The sequence below is a fragment of the Paramormyrops kingsleyae genome, chromosome 4 (genome assembly GCF_048594095.1).
Source record: "Paramormyrops kingsleyae isolate MSU_618 chromosome 4, PKINGS_0.4, whole genome shotgun sequence".
Lineage (NCBI taxonomy): Eukaryota > Metazoa > Chordata > Actinopteri > Osteoglossiformes > Mormyridae > Paramormyrops > Paramormyrops kingsleyae.
Window position 1 is genome coordinate 43,906,555 of NC_132800.1, and position 20,385 is coordinate 43,926,939.

Sequence of the window (20,385 nt, forward strand, 5' to 3'; positions counted from 1 at the left end):
GTCAGACAGCTGTCATGTCAGTGTCACCTCATCAACAGTTTGTTGCCGGTTCCCGCAGTTTGGTCTGCAGAGTTGCAAGGCACGCAACAAGCCACTGATGACTGATGTCCAAAGGTGCAACCGGATTGACTGGACACAGAAGAACTCACGCTAGACATGTGAAACGGTGGGAAAAGGTGCTTTTCAGCGATGAAAGCACTTTCTGCCTGTTTGGTAGCCAGGCAGACACCTATGTGAGGAGGTTTCCTGGAGAGGAGTTCAAGCCTGAGTGCCTCAATCTCATTGTGAAGCATCCTTTGAAGGTCATGGTCTGGGGCTACATCGCTGCCAGTGGCGTCGGACGTCTGCACATCTTTGACGGAATGGTACATCACAGTACTGCAAAAGTGTATGGTGCCATCAGTGCAGTAGCTGTTTAAAGGCTGGTTCCTGTTCCAAGCTGACAATGCACCGTGCCATTGCTCCAAACAGGTGATCAACTGGAAGCATCAGAACAACATCGATCAATTGACTGGCTTGCCCAATCTCCCGATCTGAATCCGATTGAGAACTTGTGGCACAAGGTGGCTTTGGAGATATCCAAGAGACATCCAAAATCAGAACATGAGTTGACTGAGTCACTCATTGCAGCCTGGAATCATGTTATCAGCCATGATCACCTCATCAAACTGGTTCACTCAATGCCAACATGGTGCAGGCAGGTGATGAAGAACAAAGTGTGGCCCACCAGATACTGAGCCATCACTGAGACACAAAATGTCCTTTTTCAAGGCCACCTACGCGAACATGAAGAAAACTTGACGCATGTCTGTTCTACTATATAGTATTACTCATTTATTTTGCAACTTTGGCGAGAGAAGTACATTACGCAAATTACTCAAAAAGATGATTGACATGGGAACTTTAACAAACTCAGAAAAGTAAAGCCAAGCTAGAATAAAAACTTGATTTTAATAGCCAACTGTGTCCCCTGTAACACTGTTTTCAAATAAATGCATTGGCTCAACGAAGGAGTTAAAAATAAAAGGTCAAAAGTTGGAAAAAATGCTAAATTAACAAGCGGTTGCAGACTTTTGCATACCACTGTAGTGTGGCTGCGTTTTTATAGCGAACACTTCTCTTCACAAGCTGTGCAATACCGTTTAACATTTGTTATGTGTTTGAATTGGCTCTTGGTCATGCCAGTACAGACACGGTGTTGCCACCTCTGGCATCCATCACAGAGTATCTACAGTGGGATTAACAACATACCTGTACAGTATAGGACAAGTAGCCATATTTTCCCATCTATCAAATGACTACAGTAATTTTCCTCACCCAGTCACCATCTTTATTTTGAAATGTCCACACCATTGGCAGGCCTCCTCAAGAGATACTGTAAGGAAATAAGCATGAACTTACTGGTGAGCAGGCATTCATCATTATACTTATCACCCAGTTTGCCAAGCATGTTCACACACCCTTCTGACTGACTTTGCATGAGTCACTTGCCCTTTATTGTGCTGTTGTGGGTTTTTTTCACTGTAACACAATTCAGTCTTCAAATAACTTTTACACATACCGTGTGATGTTATCTGTCATTGCAACCACACATCCATTCCACTCACATTGTTTTTTGCATTATATCAAATTAGTTCTAACCCTGATTTTTCAGGCTCAGAGTCTGTGAAAACATAGCTAAAAGGCCCTTCTGTCAATGTTAATATAATATAATATAATATAATATAATATAATATAATATAATATAATATAATATAATACAAACCTGTTAAGTCTAAAACTGTAAGAGTAGGTGTACTTGTTTACAAGACAAAAAACAAAAGTTGTCTTACATAACTTTTGTAGTATTTGAAGGATTTTATACCCCATTTTAAGCACAACTGTACAATTGATTAACCCTGTGTCACAATCGTCGGGCAGGCGAGCCGGAAAGCAGGCAAACGGAGCCGTTAAGACGGACAGACGGGGTTTATTCAAGTAATAGGACTTGCAGACGAGGAACAACACATGACAATACAATGACAAGTCTGGGGAAGACTGACTCAGACGAGGACTAAATACAAAAGACAAGCTAGACATAACAGGACTCAGGTGATCACAATCAGGGCTGAACACGAGGTAATGAGGTGGGCGTGGCACACATCGGGATCGAACGGAGCGGATCGTGACACCCTGCCCATAACAGCCTTTTACCCCTAACTGTGCAGTATCTATATAAACTGGACACATCTGGTTTGACCGCCCCAAGGAGCTTTGGTAAGTTAAAGTTTACCTTGCCTTATGTTTCTGTTACAGTTTTTCTGAATTGCTAAAAGACTAAACCTCATTCTTGGAACAAAACTTCCAATTGCCAAAACTCATTTATTGAATCAATCACTCTTTTGGTGAAACTTTAAACACAATTTGCAGATTTGAGCAAAACTCTAAACACATTCCCATTCATCAAAACACATTTTGCACTGTGGTGAACTTTGATGCAAAATAGAAAACACAGGCTGCAGAAGTTCAGCACAGCCACCATACAGTAGTCATCACTTAAACACAATGACTCAAAACTGTTCACACATGTTTCTAAACATGAGAAGAAGCCAAAGAGTGACTAGAACATACAATATGTGCTAGATGAGAGTGCAAGTGCCACTGGTGAGTTGAATTTCGACGTCAACGTACAAATGGGTCACACAGAGGATTCTTCCCGCATCACCCAGCAAGGTGTCCCTATTGCTCACTACCGACAGTTACCATACTTATGACCAGAGACCCACACAACAATTACGTTTCAAACTACATTTTCACACAACTTCACATTATATGTGATCGCAGAGCTAAATTATTCCCTATTAGTTATGAAAGATTATTATATATAAGATTATTTACTTACACGGTGACTATATCCTTCTTAGAATTCATTTTCCGCCATCGCTGACGTACAGTATTTACCCGGTACTAAGCTTCTAACAACAGCTCGTGAGTTGTTCGAACTACGCAACTTAATGACAGTGTTTGCGAACGTTCGTTCGAACTATGGTCTTGGGAAACGCACCCCAGAACGGAAAGGTTAAAGAGGAGCTTTTTCCCCCAGGTCATAATGCTCCTAAATCAGGACAATACTCAATGCCTCTAGGTACTGCTTCACCCTGTCCAAATCATTGGCACATACCTCAGGCCTCTTGCACACATTGCACTTATATACCTCTTACCTATCACTTATGTATAGATTATGTACAGCTGAACATTTCATATATTTTTTATCTTATTATTTTTCTTATTTTTTCTATATTTTGTTACTCTCTTATCATGCACAGCTGCTCAGAGTGACCAGGGTTACATTCCACTACATGTTGTATGTGTACAACTGTGTACATGACGAATAAACCTTTTGAATCTTGAATCTTCAATCTTGAATTTTCGTAAAGTACAAATTCCGACCTTCCTGGCAATATATCACATGTGCTGGGGCCTCACTTCTAAGTGCCACTTCCGTGGACTTTTAATCGAACATTATGGATGGCAGCTTCCCCATGGTTACAGTGTACAGGACGAAGTGCACATTTAGAAATTCTGCCCCAGGCACGTTCATGCATTTTCGTATAGTACAAATTGCCAGCTTTCCGGCAGTATATCACATGTCCCGGGGCAGGATTTCTACGTGCCACTTCCGTGGACTTTTAGTTTAAGATTATGGATGGCAGCTTCCACATGGTTACAGTGTACAGGGCGAAGTGCACATTTAGAAATCCTGCACCGGGAACTTCCATGCATTTTCGTATAGTACAAATTGCCAGCTTTCTGGCAATATATCACATGTCCCAGGGCAGGATTTCTACGTGCCACTTCCGTGGACTTTTAGTTTAAGATTATGGATGGCAGCTTCCACATGGTTACAGTGTACAGGGCGAAGTGCACATTTAGAAATCCTGCCCTGGGAACTTCCATGCATTTCGTATAGTACAAATTGCCAGCTTTCCGGCAATATATCACATGTCCCGGGACAGGATTTCTTCGTGCCACTTCCATGTTTCAATATAACAGATGCTTTAATTGCAATATCCTTTTTCTTTTATTTATTTCGTGTATTAATTCTGATAAAATGGCTTGTAGAGTGGCAACCACGTTTCTACGTAGATATTTCACAGGAGTGCTTTCAAGCTGTACAGTATTGCTGTACTTACTATACATGTCCATCTCAGACACAGACACATAGGACAGATACAAACATACAGGTCATACACAATACACACACACACACACACACCTTTAGCGAACATCAAACAACTTAACAGTTAATATAAACATGACCACACTTAAATTTGTCACATGGAATGTACGTGGAATTGGTTCCAGGAAAAAGAGGATAAAAATTGCAAATCGGTTAAGAGATCTGCAGGCAGACATTGTCCTTCTTCAAGAGACTCATATGGCCAAAACATCTGAACACATACATACCTTCCCACAGTACCCTCACATGTACTCAGCCTGCTACAATTCAAAACAAAGAGGCGTAACCCTATTGATTAATAAAAGTATAAACTTCACTGTTAACAAGTTTAAACTAGGGACTGGGGGGGGGCAGGGAGGTTAGTTAACACTACATGTAAGTGGGGGGAAACAGAAAGCCCCAAAAAATCATATTATAAGTGGGCACTGTAATAGGCCTACCCTTTGTTGTCTGTATTTTAAAGGCCAGGAGTATTAGGAATAAAATTCATGATTTAGAGGCTTTTATCTCATCGGACTCTTATGATATTATAGCAATAACTGAAACGTGGTTGAGAGAAAAGGATGGACAAGAATATAATATGGATGGTTACACGTTGTTCCGTAAAGACCGTATTGGTAAGAAGGGAGGTGGTGTTGCAGTATATGTAAAGGAAAACTTGCAGGCAAGGGAGCTTACTGATATAAGTAAAACTACGGAAGCTATATGGGTAAAATTAGATGCTAAAAACTCAAATAGCCTAATTGTCGGTGTTTGATACAGAGCACCTAATGTAGCTGCCGAGGAAAGCAGATTGTTATACAGTGATATTAGGATTATGAGCAATAAAAATGATGTGGTAGTTATGGGTGATTTTAATCTACCGGGGATGCAGTGGGACATTGTCGCTGGCGGAAAATGAACTGGAGATGGTGGAATTAGTACAGGATTGTTTTTTTACTCAGTTTGTTAACACCCCTACCAGGGGAGATGCCATTCTTGATCTTGTTTTCTCTAATAACCAGGACAGGATTGGTAAATTAGACGTTTTAGAATCACTTGACAGTAGCGATCATAACATGGTTAAATTTGAAGTTTAGTGCCCGAAGAGCAAAGGCCAAATCAAAAATATATAATGTTAGGAAGGCTAACTTCAATTGTATGAGATTAAAACTAGAAACTGTGAACTGGATGGAGTTAAATAACAAAACTGTTGAAGAGGCATGGGAATTTTTTAAAAGCACATTATTGCAAGTGCAAGAGGACTTCATACCTGTTTCCAGCAAGAATAAATCTAGGAAATTGCAACCTAGGTGGTTTAATAGGGAAATAAAGTATAAAGTAAGGAGGAAAAGGGCTTTGTTCCAGAAATGGAAAATAACTGATGATGACAGAAAAATGACATTAGACGAGCTAAAAGGAATGTCGAAAGGAAGATTGCATTGGAGGCTAAGGATGATGTTAAAAGTTTCTTCCAGTATTTTAACTCTAAAAGAGCTCTAAAAGCTGAAATTACTAATCTGCAGGATAGTAAGGGTCTTATAATTGAAAACGACATTGATATAGTAAATGAGTTCAGTGATAGTTTTGCACGGGTATTCACTGTTGAGGACACTAGTAACTTACCAGTTCTTATTACTAATCCAGCATCGTCTATAACTAATATATACAGTATATAACTGAAGCTGATGTTTTGCAAAGCCTAGCTAAGCTCAAAATAAATAAATCACAGGGCCCTGATGGCATCCTACCTATAGTGTTAAAAGAGATGAGGGATATTATTTGCCGACCCTTAACTTTACTGTTTCAAAAACCCTTATCTGAAGGTGTGGTACCTTCTGATTGGAAGCATGCCAACATAACGCCCATTTTCAAAAAAGCGGATAGAAGTAATTTGTCAAACTATAGGCCAATCAGTCTAACTTGTATAACTGGTAAAGTTATGGAGGCTATAATAAAAGAGAAAATGGTAGATTACCTGGACTCAAATAACATTTTGAGGGATAGCCAGCATGGATTTAGGAGAGGTAGACAACAGGTTTAACAAATCTGTTGGAGTTTTTTGAGGAAGCTACTCAGGAAGTTGATGATAAGAAGGCCTATGATGTTATCTACTTAGATTTCCAAAAGGCTTTTGATGTCGTCCCCCACAAGAGGCTCTTACTTAAACTCAAAGCGACAGGTATTTTAGGAACTGTAGCGACCTGGATTGATAACTGGTTAACGGATAGGAAGCAGCGAGTAGTTATAAGAGGCTCAATGTCACAGTGGGCCTGCGTTCATAGTGGGGTACCGCAGGGTTAAATTTTAGGACCACTATTGTTCCTAATTTACATAAATGATATAGACACCAATATATACAGTAAACTGGTGAAATTTGCAGATGACACCAAGGTGGGTGGTGTAGCACAGTGGTTCTCAAACTTTCAAGCCAGCGACCCCTAATCAAAGATCGACAAGATCTAGAATCAAAGAATCAAAATAATTTTGGCTTACCTTTCAATGGGAAGGGTGTACTTGTTTTTGGCAGCAGAAAAGCTTAATTCGTGGCCTGATGGTGGATACAGCTACCCGCAGATCATCTTCGACATCAAGACGTGATCTGTATTTATTTTTTATATATGTAACAGCGGAAAAAGACTGCTCACACAAATATGTAGATCCAAATTGAAGCAGTACATCCATTGCTGCACGGGACAACTCTGTGTATTCGTCTGCTACCGCAATCCAAAATTCAGACAGTGTGGAATTGGAAAATAATGTTTTTAATGTTCGATCACTGGACAGCTCCAGCAAAGCATCTTCCATATTTGTGGGGAGATGAGTATTAGATTCAGAAAATGTTTGCCCTATCCAGTCATACAGTTCTGGTTGTGTCTCTTTTGGGAAATACTTTTTGAATTGTTCCAAAAGGCTGCGGAGATGACCAGTGATGAGTTCCTTCAGGCTTCTGAGGCTCAGTCCATTTTCCTCAGGAAACATCTCCACATTTCCTTGTTCAATCCGCTCAGCCCATCTTTCCAGCTTTTTCATAAAAGCATTGACTTTGTCATTCATTGTCAGAATGTTTGTGTTTGGCCCTTGTAATGACAGATTAAGCATGTTAAGCTTTTCGAATATGCATGCCAAATAAGCAAGTTTTGACAACCAAGCTGGATCTTTCAGGCAAGCGGCAAATTCAAATTGTGAGTCTTTCAAGAACGAGTACACTTCTTCGTGCAGTTCATAAAGACGTCCGAGTGCCTTCCCCAGTGATAACCACCGGACTTCGGTGTGAAACAGCAATGCTTCGCGCTGTGAGCCCATCTCGTTGCAAAGTGTGGCTAGTAGTCTGCTGTTTACTCGGCGAGATTTTATGTGATTTACGATTTTGATTGCACATTTCAAAACACTGTTAAGTTCGGAATCGAGTGCTTTGCTAGCAAGAGACTCGCGGTGTATGATGCAGTTTGTGAACTTCACGTGAGGAGCCACTTCTAAAACCTTTGCCTTGAGTCCCTTGTTTTTACCGACCATTGCACCAGCACCATCAGTACATACACCAACACAATTATCCCATGAAAGTCCCATCTCTTTTATTTTGGTGTCGAGTTTGGTGAAAATGTCACTGCCTGTACAAGTCCCCTCGAGTGCTAAGCAGAAGAGCATACTGTATCCTCATGCAGTTTTCCGTCAAATGTGTATTTGATGAAGGCCAGCAACTGAGCAGTATTAGACACATCCGTAGATTCGTCAACTTGCAGTGCATATTTTTTTCTATTTATCCTCTCAATCAATTGACTCTTAATGTCATTTGCAATATCATGTACACGGCGAGCGACTGTGTCGTTCGACAACGGGACAGTCATAAGTTCATTTGCTATTTTCTCACCATGCATGGCCCGACACACAGCCACAGCAGCCGGGCTTCATACTTTCATGAGCAAGCACTTCTGAACAGATTACACATTGAGGGAAATCTACGTTGTCGACAGTAGAGCAAGTAAATCCATACTTTATGAGTTCTTCCTGATATTTCCGACGTTTCCTACTTTGGTCTGACGGGGTCTTGCTCTTATGCTTGGTCGATGTACATGGTTCCGATGACTCAGGCAAACTGTCCACAATTTCCTCAACATTTTTAGATTTGCGAATAACAAATTTATCCATCTCAGCAGTTGCGGTTTTCACGTGCAGTTGTGCGCTGTGAGCCAGTCGATGCACAGTGATGTCATATCTTTGAGTCGCAATTTTTTTTTTTTTTTAAACACTCAATTTAAACACTCACACTCAATCAGTAATATCTTTGCAAATCAGAAAATATCTATTTCTAGCATTTACTTGTAATACTGAAAAGTGTGTATTATAATCACAAAAAAAGACAATTTTTTAATCCCTCGCGACCCCTTGAAATTATTCCGTGACCCCCAGAGGGGATGCGACCCCCAGTTTGAGAACCACTGGTGTAGCAGATACTGAACTAGCAGCTCAGCAGCTACAGCGGGATCTTGATTTATTTAGTGACTGGGCCAATACCTGGCAGATTAAATTTAACATAGACAAATGTAAGGTACTCCATGTAGGGAGCAGAAATATAAAGTACAGGTATTTTATGGGACCTACTGAAATAAAGGTAGCTGATTATGAGAAAGACCTTGGTGTGTATGTTGATGCTTCCATGTCTCATTCTCGCCAGTTAAACTAATTATAAAAAAGGCCAATAGGATGTTGGGGTATATCTCCAGGTGTGTGGAGTTTAAGTCAAGGGAGGTAATGCTAAGATTATACAATTCCTTGGTGAGACCTCACCTAGAATATTGTGTGCAGGTTTGGTCACCATATCTTAAAAAGGACATTGCGGCCTTAGAAAAGGTGCAGCGTAGGGCCACAAGAATGATTCCTGGTCTTAGAGGAATGTCATACGAGGAAAGGTTAGTTAAGCTAAATCTGTTCAGCCTCAAGCAAAGGAGACTGAGGGGGGACATGATCCACGTCTATAATATTCTAACAGGTTTGGATGCTGTTCAACCGAATAGTTACTTCAGCATTAGTTCAAATACAAGAACTCGTGGCCATAGGTGGAAATTAGCGGGAGAACATTTCAAACCTGGATTTAAGGAAGCACTTCTTTAAACAGTGTGTAGTCAGAGTATGGAATAGTCTTCCTGATAACATAGTGCAAGCTGAATCCTTGGGTTCCTTTAAATCAGAGCTAGATAAGATTTTAACAACTCTGAGCTATTAGTTAAGTTCTCCCCAAGCGACCTCAATGGGCCGAATGGCCTCCTCTCGTTTGTATAGTTCTTATGTTCTTATGTCAATACTATAACAGATACAGAAGGTAGATTTATAATACTTAATTTATCTATTCAAAATATGGATTTCTGCATTGCTAGTGTATATGGACCAAACGTTGATGACCCCTCCTCCTTTCATGCTTTCTTCACTTCACTTTCTGTTCACTCGGACTCCACACTTATAATAGGAGGAGACTTCAACTTAGTATTGAACCCAGAAATTGACAGGCTCAGCACGGCAGTGAGTCAAAGGAGCTGGCAGTCTGCGGATATTCTTAAACAATACATGAATGATTTTGGTCTTTGTGATGCCTGGCATTCACATCACCCCACTTCCAGGGATTACACCTTTTTCTCACCAGTACACCACTCACACTCTCGCTTAGATTACTTTCTAATTAGCAGCTCCATGATGAGGAACATAACAGAAACCCAGATACACTCCATCGTTATCAGTGATCACGCACCAGTGTCTCTCTTGCTGGCAAAGGAAAGAGTCACACCACCAAGTAGGAACTGGAGATTCAACACATCCTTACTTAAAGAACAAGATTTTATTAATTATTTCAAAAATGAGTGGGCAACATATTTGGATAACAATGACTTACCAGAAGTCTCACCATGTATTCTCTGGGAAGCAGGAAAGGCAGTAATGAGAGGAAAAATAATATCTTACTGTACACATAAAAAAAAATAAAGAAAAAACACATGTTGCAGAATTAGAACAGAAGATTAAATCACTAGAAACAGCATATGCTTCCTCGCCGCAACCTGAGAAAACTAAAATTGGAATTTAATGATTTAAATGATAAGAAGACACAATTTCTGGTAAACAGACTGCGTTTGGAAAACTTTGAACAAGGCAATAAATCTGGGAAATTCCTTGCTAATCAGTTAAAACTCAATAAAGAAAAAACAACAATCTGTTCTATTAAAGACTCGACCGGGAATGTAACTCATGATCCTGAACAAATTAATAAATCTTTTAAAGAATTTTATAAAACTTTATACTCATCACAGTATAATCCATCTGATGATGACATCAACAATTTTCTTAGCAATATAAATCTGCCAAAACTAAATGATGAACAAATTAGGGTTCTAGACTCTACTCTATCAATATCTGAATTCAATGAAGCCATACAATTTCTACCCAATAATTAAGCTCTAGGTCCAGATTGTCACATTCGGAAGGTAGGCGAGTCGAGGAAGCAGGCGAGAGCAGCCAGGAAGTCGGGTAAACGGGGTTTTATTGCTCGACAGACAGACAGATAGGGACATCTACAGACACTACAATGACGGATCTCGGCAGACTGACTGAGACAAGGACTAAATACAAAAGACAAGCTATGGGTAACAAGCCACAGGTAAGAACAATCAGGGATGAACACAAGGTAACGAGGTGGGCGTGGCACACATCAGGAGCGGACGGAGCGGGGCGTGACACAGATGGTTTCCCAGCAGAATTCTACAAAGTATTTTGGCCAACGCTAGCACCCGTTTTTATCAGAATGGTTACTCAAATCCAGAACGACCTGGTAAAGACCCAACACTAACATCCAGCTATCGCCCAATCTCATTGATAAACGTAGATCTTAAAATAATTTGCAAAGTTCTTGCCAAAAGATTAGAAAAAGTCACGCCATTCCTTATACATCCCAACCAAACAGGTTTTATCAAGGGTAGACACGCAGCCAATAATACACATAGATTAATAAATGTTATAGACTACTGCTCCATTAACAAATTAGAAACCACAGTTATCTAACTAGATGCGGAGAAAGCATTTGACAGAGTCAACTGGAAATTTCTATTTGCAGTTCTACACAAATTTGGATTTGGGTCATCCTTCATAAACTGGATTAAAACACTATACTGCTCCCCTAATGCATGTGTTAGGACAAACAAATTAATTTCCCAAAGCTTCCGTTTGCAGAGGGGCACCAGGCAAGGCTGCCCACTCTCTCCCTCACTTTTTGTTATCTTCATTGAGCCACTAGCAGCAGAAATTAGACAAAATGTAGATATTAAAGGAATTCAAACAGAAAAAACAGACCATAAGATAAACCTTTATGCAGATGACATATTACTTTTTCTTAGGAATTCACCAACCTCTCTTCTGAAGACAATATCACTTATAGATAAGTTCTCACCTATATCAGACTACTCCGTCAACTGGAGCAAATCAACAGTTTTGCCTTTGAATTGTAGTTTCCAAAACACAACTACTACTCTTTTACAGTCAGGTAACCTTAGATACTTAGGCATAAATTTTTCCACCAGGCTCTCAGATCTAGTACAGATGAATCATATTCCAGTATTAAAAAAGGTAGAAGATGATCTCATGCAATGGAAATCTCTACCTATATCACTCATTGGTAGAATTGCCACCATTAAAATGATGGTCCTGCCTAAAATCAATTACTTGTTCTCAATGATCTCTAATAAACCCTCTATGGCTTGGTTTAAATCACTAGATTCTCTTCATTTTTATGGAAGAACAAACCATCACGAATAAGCTTGAAAACTGCAAAATTTAGATTTAGAACAAGCAATCTGCAGAGAAGTAAAATTGTCTGATTTGCCTTTTTTAAGTCCTACTATGAAGCGGTATAAATGTTTTAAGAGCCTTGGTATTAACACCTCATTAATAGCCTGGTGGTATTTTTAAAAAATTACTATAGGTCTCCACTTATCCCCTGCAAACTAACACCCATTTGGAACAATCCAGATATTTGCCAAAAAAAATAACATTGAACTTTCCCCTATGGCATGATAAAGGGATTAGAAATCTTGAACATGTTATTCAAAACAGGAAATTTATTTCATTTGACGAACTAGTCTCAAAATACGGAATTAGCAACAGTAAATTTCTTGAGTACCAGCAGCTGAAGTCCATTATTCAGGCAAGGTTCAATCTTAAACAGTTTAACTTAGAAATACCTCCATGGCTGCTAGAATTTTAAAATCTTTCTGGCCCCAAATTATTGTCAAAAATCTATTAGTTATTGTCAAAAATGGATGACTCAATTTCCCTTCCAATCTCAAAATGGGAGAAAGATCTATCCACCGATTCAGATCAAAACTTTTGGAAAGAAATATGTTTAAACACCTTCAAAATGACTAAAAACCCGAAACAATACAAAACTCTGCATAGACCTCATTATACAGGACAAAGGATGTTCCAAATGGGCCTTATCCACTAAAACCTATGCACCCATTGCTCAGGTGACTTTGTGGAGAACTACATGCATGTCATATGGTACTGCACCCCAGTTCAGAAGTTCTGGCAAAGGATATGGTGAGGATATCCTCACAATTTGGTTTAATTGCTATATCCCAACCTCACCTACATTGTGCATTTTAGGTGATGCAAGTGTATTAGATATGGAAGAAAATAAAGTGCGCATGATCCTTACTGCCTTAGGCATTGCAAAGAAAACTATCTTCATGAACTGGAAATCAAAAAATAATTTATGTGTTACTCAGTATAGAAATTTAATTCTAGACCACATAAGTCTGGAGAGAATGTCTGATTCCCTCCAAAAAAATCAATTGGGCAAATTGGATTCTCTCTGGTCCATTCTGGCCAATTCCATTACGTAGGGGGGGTGGTCGGCTGTGGTCTCGTCTCCTCGGGGTTCTGGCGGGTGGCGGGGTTGGGCCCCCGGGCTGTGGGCGACTAGTGGCTTCTTGGAGCTGGGGGGGCTGTGGCTGCCGTCCTGTGATGTTTGGGTGTCTGCCCTGGCTGGTGGTGGGGGGGGGGGGGGCTTGGGCGGGTACTGCCCGGCGGTCATGGAGCATGGGGTGTCTGCCTCCCCTTGTTTTAATTGCACTTTAGTCATCACATATCAGTATACACACAGGGCCTTGGGGGTGGGGGCACTACTCAGAGGTTGGTGGATGAGGCCGCTGAGGTGATCTCACTCACCTCTTCACTGCTGCCCGCCCCTCAATTTTACTTACACCATATACATTGAGGGTCTTGGCGGGGGGGTGATGGGGAGGAGAGCTGTTTGCAAGCAGCGCTCCTCCTCGCTTCCCCCGTCAATTTTAAATCCATCTTAAGTTTCTCAACAGTCATACTCATCCCTTACACCACATACACTCACCAACACATGCATCCAACACTCCACCTCTCACACAGGTGCGTGGGGGAGGAGAGTGGGCGGGTTTTCCTACAGCCCTGCTCCCTGCCTGCGATGGTGGGGGGGCACTCGGGTAGTCGTCCGGCTGGCTGCGCCCTGGGGTTGCGGCTGGCACTGGGGGGTGCCGTCCGTTCTCCTGCATGGCGGAGCGTGGTCCGGAGTGGATGGGCTTATGTCTTTTTGTCTCTGTGTATGTGTCTGTGTCTGTTGTGTGAGTGGGTGTATGGTCTATGTGTATGGCTGAGAGGTGTGTCTGCGAGGTGTCTGTGTGGGCAGTGTGGGCCTGGGTCCGGGGCTAGCTTCCTGGGTGCGGCTGCCTCCTTGGCATGGTTGCTGGCCCTCCTCCCCGGGTGGTGGACTGGGGGGGGGCTCGGGCCTCTCCGGTGCAGGTGGGGCTCTCTGGGGCCCTGGCCTTGGCCCGTGCGGGAGCAGTCGTCGGCAGCCTGTTGCCTCTGGTTCTCTGGGGCTCGTGCCCTTTTGGCTGCGGGGGGCTGCGCCTGGGACCTCCCTTCTCCTCCTGCTGTGGTGGGGACGCGGCTGTCGTGGGAACGTGGGGCCTTGGCTCTTCCGTGCTCTTGGGGGACTGCGGACGCCTTGGGTCTCCTGGGCTTGTCTCCGCCGGCCTCTGGTTCTTGTGGGGTGTGGTTGCGCCCCCCCCCCCCCCTCGCTATCAAGTACATTGCATGAAGAAATTCACACGCACCCAACACGCGCATACGTGTTCACACACCTCCCCCACACAGATGAACACACATGCAAATACACCTCCATGCTCCCTTCCAAGCACATGCTACAATTTTGTATGTCTGTGTATCTGTTTTATTTTCTTTATTTCTGGTTGTGTCTTTGTATTTATCCTTTTTTGGTTGTATTTAAAATGTTGTTTTTTTCTTTTTTTTCTTGCCTTATGTGCTTTTTACGTAACTCCTGTCTTTCTTAGCCTCTCTGTCCCACTGTTGTCTCCGCCTTTGTTCGTGTTTTTTTTTTTCCTCTCTCTCTCTCTCTCTCTCTCTCTCTTTCCTTCTTTCTCTTTAATCTCTCTCCCTACCCCTTTTCTTCACTCATTTTCCTAATCTATCACTCCCTTCCGGACAGCTCGGCAACTGGAATATTTTACATGTATTAAATAAGATACAATAAATATACGAATAAAAAGAAATTGACCAACATGAAGGGCCTATACAGAGTTTATAGAGCCCCTCATGGTAAAGCAAATATGTCTGACACAGCAGTGCATTCAGACCATTATTCTGCTTGCGAAAGCTGCCGGACAGGACACATTAAAAAAAAAAAAAGACCACAGTGGGAAAGTGTCTCTGCTTAATCAAACTTGCTATTGTAGCAAAACAAATTCTGAATGTTTAATTAGATTGGAGTATCTTTAGCTGATTTAGAAAGTAAAGCTTTTTTTTTACAGAGAAAACCTGATGAGTTCTCGGATGGAGATCAAATTACCCAAGAAGTGAGACCAAAAAAGTGGAGAAGATGCACAGGATACTGTCTGGGCAACAATTAAGTGACGGGTTTGTTTATTCCTGAAATGCTGAGCACAGAACAGAAAACACCCACCATCCGTAAATTGCAGGATTTATTATTTAAGTTATTTTTGGAAATTTAACTTAATGACATTAACTAATCCAGTGGTACAGTCTGTGAGTAAATGAGTCGTAGTTTAGTTGGTTCACAGCCAAGATCAGTGAACAATTCATCACTGTTAATGAGAGATTCCCTTTTGCTACCCACTGGTGAGATGATGTTCATGCACCTGAAAGTATTGGTGTGGCTACTACAGTTTGGGTATAAAATATAATGCGATATACAATATGCAGTGGTGATAATTATATATCATTACATCACAAATACATTTAAATTATAGCTTAAAAGCCCTGTCACATACAGCCACCCAGCCAGTTCCTGCTCTGCCTCCCCTGAATATTAGACCCAGCTGCAACTCATTAAGGTCATCAGTTAGCAAAGTTTAAAAGCACGTGTTTCTCAGCAGAGCCTTGTGAAGTATTGAGTGTTCTACCATAAACCAGCATCCACTACCATTACTAATTATAATCCCTACTCCTTACCCCATCCCTGCTTTACATGTCCTGGCCTTCAATACCATATCTGCAGGGCCTTGTTATCAAGGGCAGATCTAAGGATGCCAAGAGGTGACCACGGCCAAACCCAGTAAGCAGGTGGCCACCTTACATCAAAAAAATACAAACAAAATATGAATCATTTAATTTTTTAAGCAGAACCATAGAAGAGACAAATATAGCTGGTCGCTGATGGCCACCACAACAGAAATTTTCTGCAAGTGCCACTGCTTGCTGTGCAATAATATGTGCTGTTACTGTGTAAACCAATAATTTCTAACAACAATTTTTTCAAAGTAGAATGTTTACTATGTTACAGTGACAACTGTGAGGTCAACATTCTGAAGGTATAGAAAGTGGTGTAAGCACTATTCCACTTCAGAACAAATTAAGCATTGAACGTGAAACACTGAAACATGACGTGGTCCTCATTAAACTGCTTGAGGCCCCCAGTGGTGGCAGAGGAAGCTGGGGAAGCATCGGAAAGCCAGGAGGGCAAAGGAGAAAAGAAAAAAATGAAATTCTGGGCAAAAAAGTTTGCCTTTCTGAAAAAAGTGAAAGGAAGAAAATATGAAAAACCAAAAAGTCAAGTGAGAGAGAGAGAGATGAGAACCAAGCTGTGGTGGAGGAAGAGATGGATGGACATATGAGACTGGTGGAGAAGGAGACAGAGCTAAATAAAGCATCAATGGACGTGGAGAAGGACAGGAATAAGGAGAAAAACGCAAAGGTGAAGGAGCTGGAAGCTGAGATCGAGGCAGTGCTGGACGACATAGATGAGATGGAAAAAACAATAAGAGACAGAGGCTCAGATCCAGGCAATTTTGGAGGACCTTTTAGGTGAAAAAGACAGTGGAGGAGATGATGTGTGACATGAAGGCTGTAATGGCAGTGGTACAAAAAGACCAGGAGGAGACCGAGGTCATGGTCGAGGTGATGGAGGATTAGCTGAAAGCAGTGGTGGTGATAGCTAAATATGACCATAAGAATAGTTTTTTACTTATGAATAAACCAATATAAAAATGGGGGAAAACAGCGGGAAAGTGTCTCTGTGTCACGCCCATGGAGGCGGGACCGGACAGGTGCACCACGTCAACCGGCAATTAACCCCTTTAAAGGCAGCGGACTCCCATTCAGTCCTTGTGAAGTATTGCGCTGATGTCAAGCCATACTGAGCACTGTATTTGTCTCTCGTTTACCTGCCTGCCCTCGCCTTACCTGTCAGCCCTGTGTGCCATCCTTACCTTTCTCTCCCTCCTCAGTCCCGTTCCCGTCCGTGACCCACCTGTCCAGCTGAACCCGGCACCTCCCGTTCGTCCCTTCCAGTGTGTTCCTGTCTCATACCTACTCGTCGGACGGACCTTCCTGGCTTTGACCCTCGCTAAAGATCATCGACTACGACTATCACCTGACGTCACTTTGCCCATCGACTCGCTACTCTGCACTGCGGTCTCCCTCCCTAAGGAGCCGGTTCTTTCCGCTCCCCAGGTGTTACTGGTTGCTGGATCTACCTGTCCATTAAAACTCCGTTATCCCCGCATTTCTGGATCTCTGTCTTTCTGTCCCGTCTTGCGTGACACTCTGCTTAATCAAACATGTTTATACAGAAAGATAAACTACAGTGAATGTTTTACATAGACTGTGGTATTTTTAACTGATTGTGAACTTAAACCTGTGATTTTTTATACATAAACTGAGGTGACCTATGTACCTATAAAGACAGAATCACTGTAAAGGAAAAACAATTTCAACAAGGGAGAAAATGTTAGTGTTTATTTTTTAAATCAGACACCAGGCATATTTGTAAAATAAAGGAAATTTCATAAGAATATGTGCATTAACTGCTTGATCTCTGGAGCTTTTCTGAGATTCAGTGCTGCTGACTAACCAGGGTAGTAAATAAGTTAAAGTGAAAATGTTGATTTGAAATGTTTTACCCACCAAACATGCACAGCGTCCTGAGAACGGGGAGAAACATGGGACTTATTGGGATGTGATCGAACACAAAGTAGCGCATAATTGTCAAGTGGAAAGAAAATGCATGCATGGTTTTCAAAATGTTTCACAAATAAAAATCTGAAAAGTGTGGTGTGGTTTTGTATTCAGACCACTGTACTCCGATATCCCTAAATAAAATCCAGTGCAATCAATTGCCTTCAGTAGTCACCTAATTAGTAGAGTCCACCTGTGTGTAATTTATTCTCAGTATAAATACAGGCCTCAGAGGTTTGTTACAGAACAATAGTGAACAAACAGCATCATGAAGACCAAGGAATATGCCATACAGATCAGGGATAATGTTGTGGAGAAGTTTATAAAACAATATCCCTAGCTTTGAACATCACATGGAGCACTGTTCAATCCATCATCCGAAAATGGAGAGAGTATAGCACAACTGCAAACCTACAGTACGAAGACATGGCCGTCCACCTAAAGTGACAGGCCGGGCAAGGAGAGCACTAATGAGAGAAGCAGCCAAGAGGCCCTTGGACACTCTGGAGGAGCTGCAGAGCTCCAAGGACCCTAAGCATACAGCCAGAGCTACAATGGAAGGGTTTAGATCAAAGCATATTCATGTGTTAGAATGGCCCAGTCAAAGTCCTACTAAATATTGACTCAGGGAGGCTGAATACAAATGCATGCCACACTTTTCAGATTTTTATTTGTAAAAACATTTTGAAAACCATGTATCATTTTCTTTCCATTTCACAATTATGCGCTACTTTGTGTTAGTCTTTCACATAAAATCACAATAAAATGCATTTAAGTTTGTGGTTGTAGCATGACAAAATGTGGAAAAGTTCAAGGGATATGAATACTTTTTCTATGGAATCATATTTGTGCCAATATTATCAAGCAAAACTTTTTTAACATCAAGCAAAAACAAGGCTTCGAAAAGAAAAAAAACTAACTGAAGCAAAAGAAATGTCATCTCAAAAGTTTGCTTGCACTGCCTGACTGCAGTTACGCTGCCAGCTTTCTTGCTTGACTTTTTGTTTACAATTTTGACACAAACTTCTCGCGTGGGCGGGTTTTTTTCAGTGATGCGTACCCATTGGCTAATAAGTTTTTGACTGACAGGTCATGGACATTTTTAATTAACAGCGGGACTGGACATTCACTACCCACTAACTAATTTTTACTGGATTCGACAACAAGATTAACAAAGTGTAAGTGTTGATGTTGTTCGTGCTGCACTATTTGTTTTTATATTCTGTCATATGTATCCTATATCTGCAAATAGTGTGCGATAACTTTTTGCCAACCGTAAATCAACTAGTACGAATCATAAAAACATTAGATTATTAATGTCTCTCGTGGAATCCCACCAACACGCCTTCCGATGTGGAAGCAGAGTATGGGGACTTGAGTGTGGACTCCCCTATCTCGGGGGCGGAGGTCGCTGAGGTGGTTAAAAAGCTCCTCTGTGGTCGAGCCCCGGGGGTGGATGAGATCCGCCCAGAGTTCCTGAAGGCTCTGGATGCTGTGGGGCTGTCTTGGTTAACATGCATCTGCAGCATCGCGTGGACATCGGGGGCAGTGCCTCTGGACTGGCAGACCGGGGTGGTGGTCCCCCTCTTCATGAAAGGGGACCAGAGGGTGTGCTCCAACTATAGGGGGATCACACTCCTCAGCCTCCCTGGTAAGGTCTATTCGGGGGTTCTGGAGAGGAGGGTCCGCCGGATTGTCGAACCGCGGATTCAGGAGGAGCAGTGTGGTTTTCGCCCCGGCCGTGGAACAGTGGACCAGCTCTATACTCTCTGCAGGGTTCTGGAGGGTTCATGGGAGTTTGCCAGTCTACATGTGTTTTGTGGACTTGGAGAAGGCATTCGACCGCGTCCCTCGGGGAGTCCTGTGGGGGGTGCTCCGGGAGTATGGGGTGCCGGGCTTCCTTTTAAGGGCTGTTCGGTCCCTGTATGACCGGTGCCAGAGTCTGGTCCGCATGAGCGGCAATAAGTTGGACTTGTTTCCGGTGAGGGTTGGACTCCGTCAGGGCTGTCCTTTGTCACCGATTCTGTTCATAACTTTTATGGACAGAATTTCTAGGCGCAGCCAGGGCGTTGAGGGTATCCGGTTTGGTGACCTCAGGATTAGGTCTCTGCTTTTTGCAGATGATGTGGTCCTGTTGGCCTCATCGGACCGTGACCTTCAGCTCTCGCTGGGACAGTTCGCAGCTGAGTGTGAAGCGGCTGGGATGAGAATCAGCACCTCCAAATCCGAGACCATGGTCCTCAGCCGGAAAAGGGTAGAATGCTCTCTCCGGGTTGGGGATGGGATCCTTCCCCAAGTGGAGGAGTTTAAGTATCTCGGGGTCTTGTTCACGAGTGGGGGGACAATGGAGCGGGAGGTCGACAGGCGGATCGGTGCGGCGTCCGCAGTGATGCGGGCGCTGCATCGGTCTGTCATGGTGAAGAAGGAGCTGAGCCAAAAGGCGAAGCTCTCGATTTACCAGTCGATCTACGTTCCTACCCTCACCGATGGTCACGAGCTGTGGGTAGTGACCGAAAGAACGAGATCGCGAGTGCAAGCGGCCGAAATGAGTTTCCTCCGCAGGGTGGCTGGGCTCTCCCTTAGAGATAGGGTGAGGAGCTTGGTCATTCGGGATGGACTCAGAGTAGAGCCGCTGCTCCTCCGCATTGAGAGGAGTCAGATGAGGTGGCTTGGGCATCTGA

At 42.4% G+C, this 20,385-nt stretch overlaps 1 long non-coding RNA gene across 1 annotated transcript in view; it reads left to right on the forward strand.

Moving 5' to 3' along the window:
* Positions 1 to 17,162, forward strand: part of LOC140588875 (uncharacterized) — a 65,954-nt gene extending 48,792 nt beyond the window's left edge. Inside the window, exons 2-3 of the long non-coding RNA XR_011990106.1 lie at positions 15,040 to 15,145; positions 16,975 to 17,162. This is a non-coding gene — a long non-coding RNA (uncharacterized lncRNA). The remainder of the gene's footprint in view (positions 1 to 15,039; positions 15,146 to 16,974) is intronic.
* Positions 17,163 to 20,385: the final 3,223 nt, after the last annotated feature.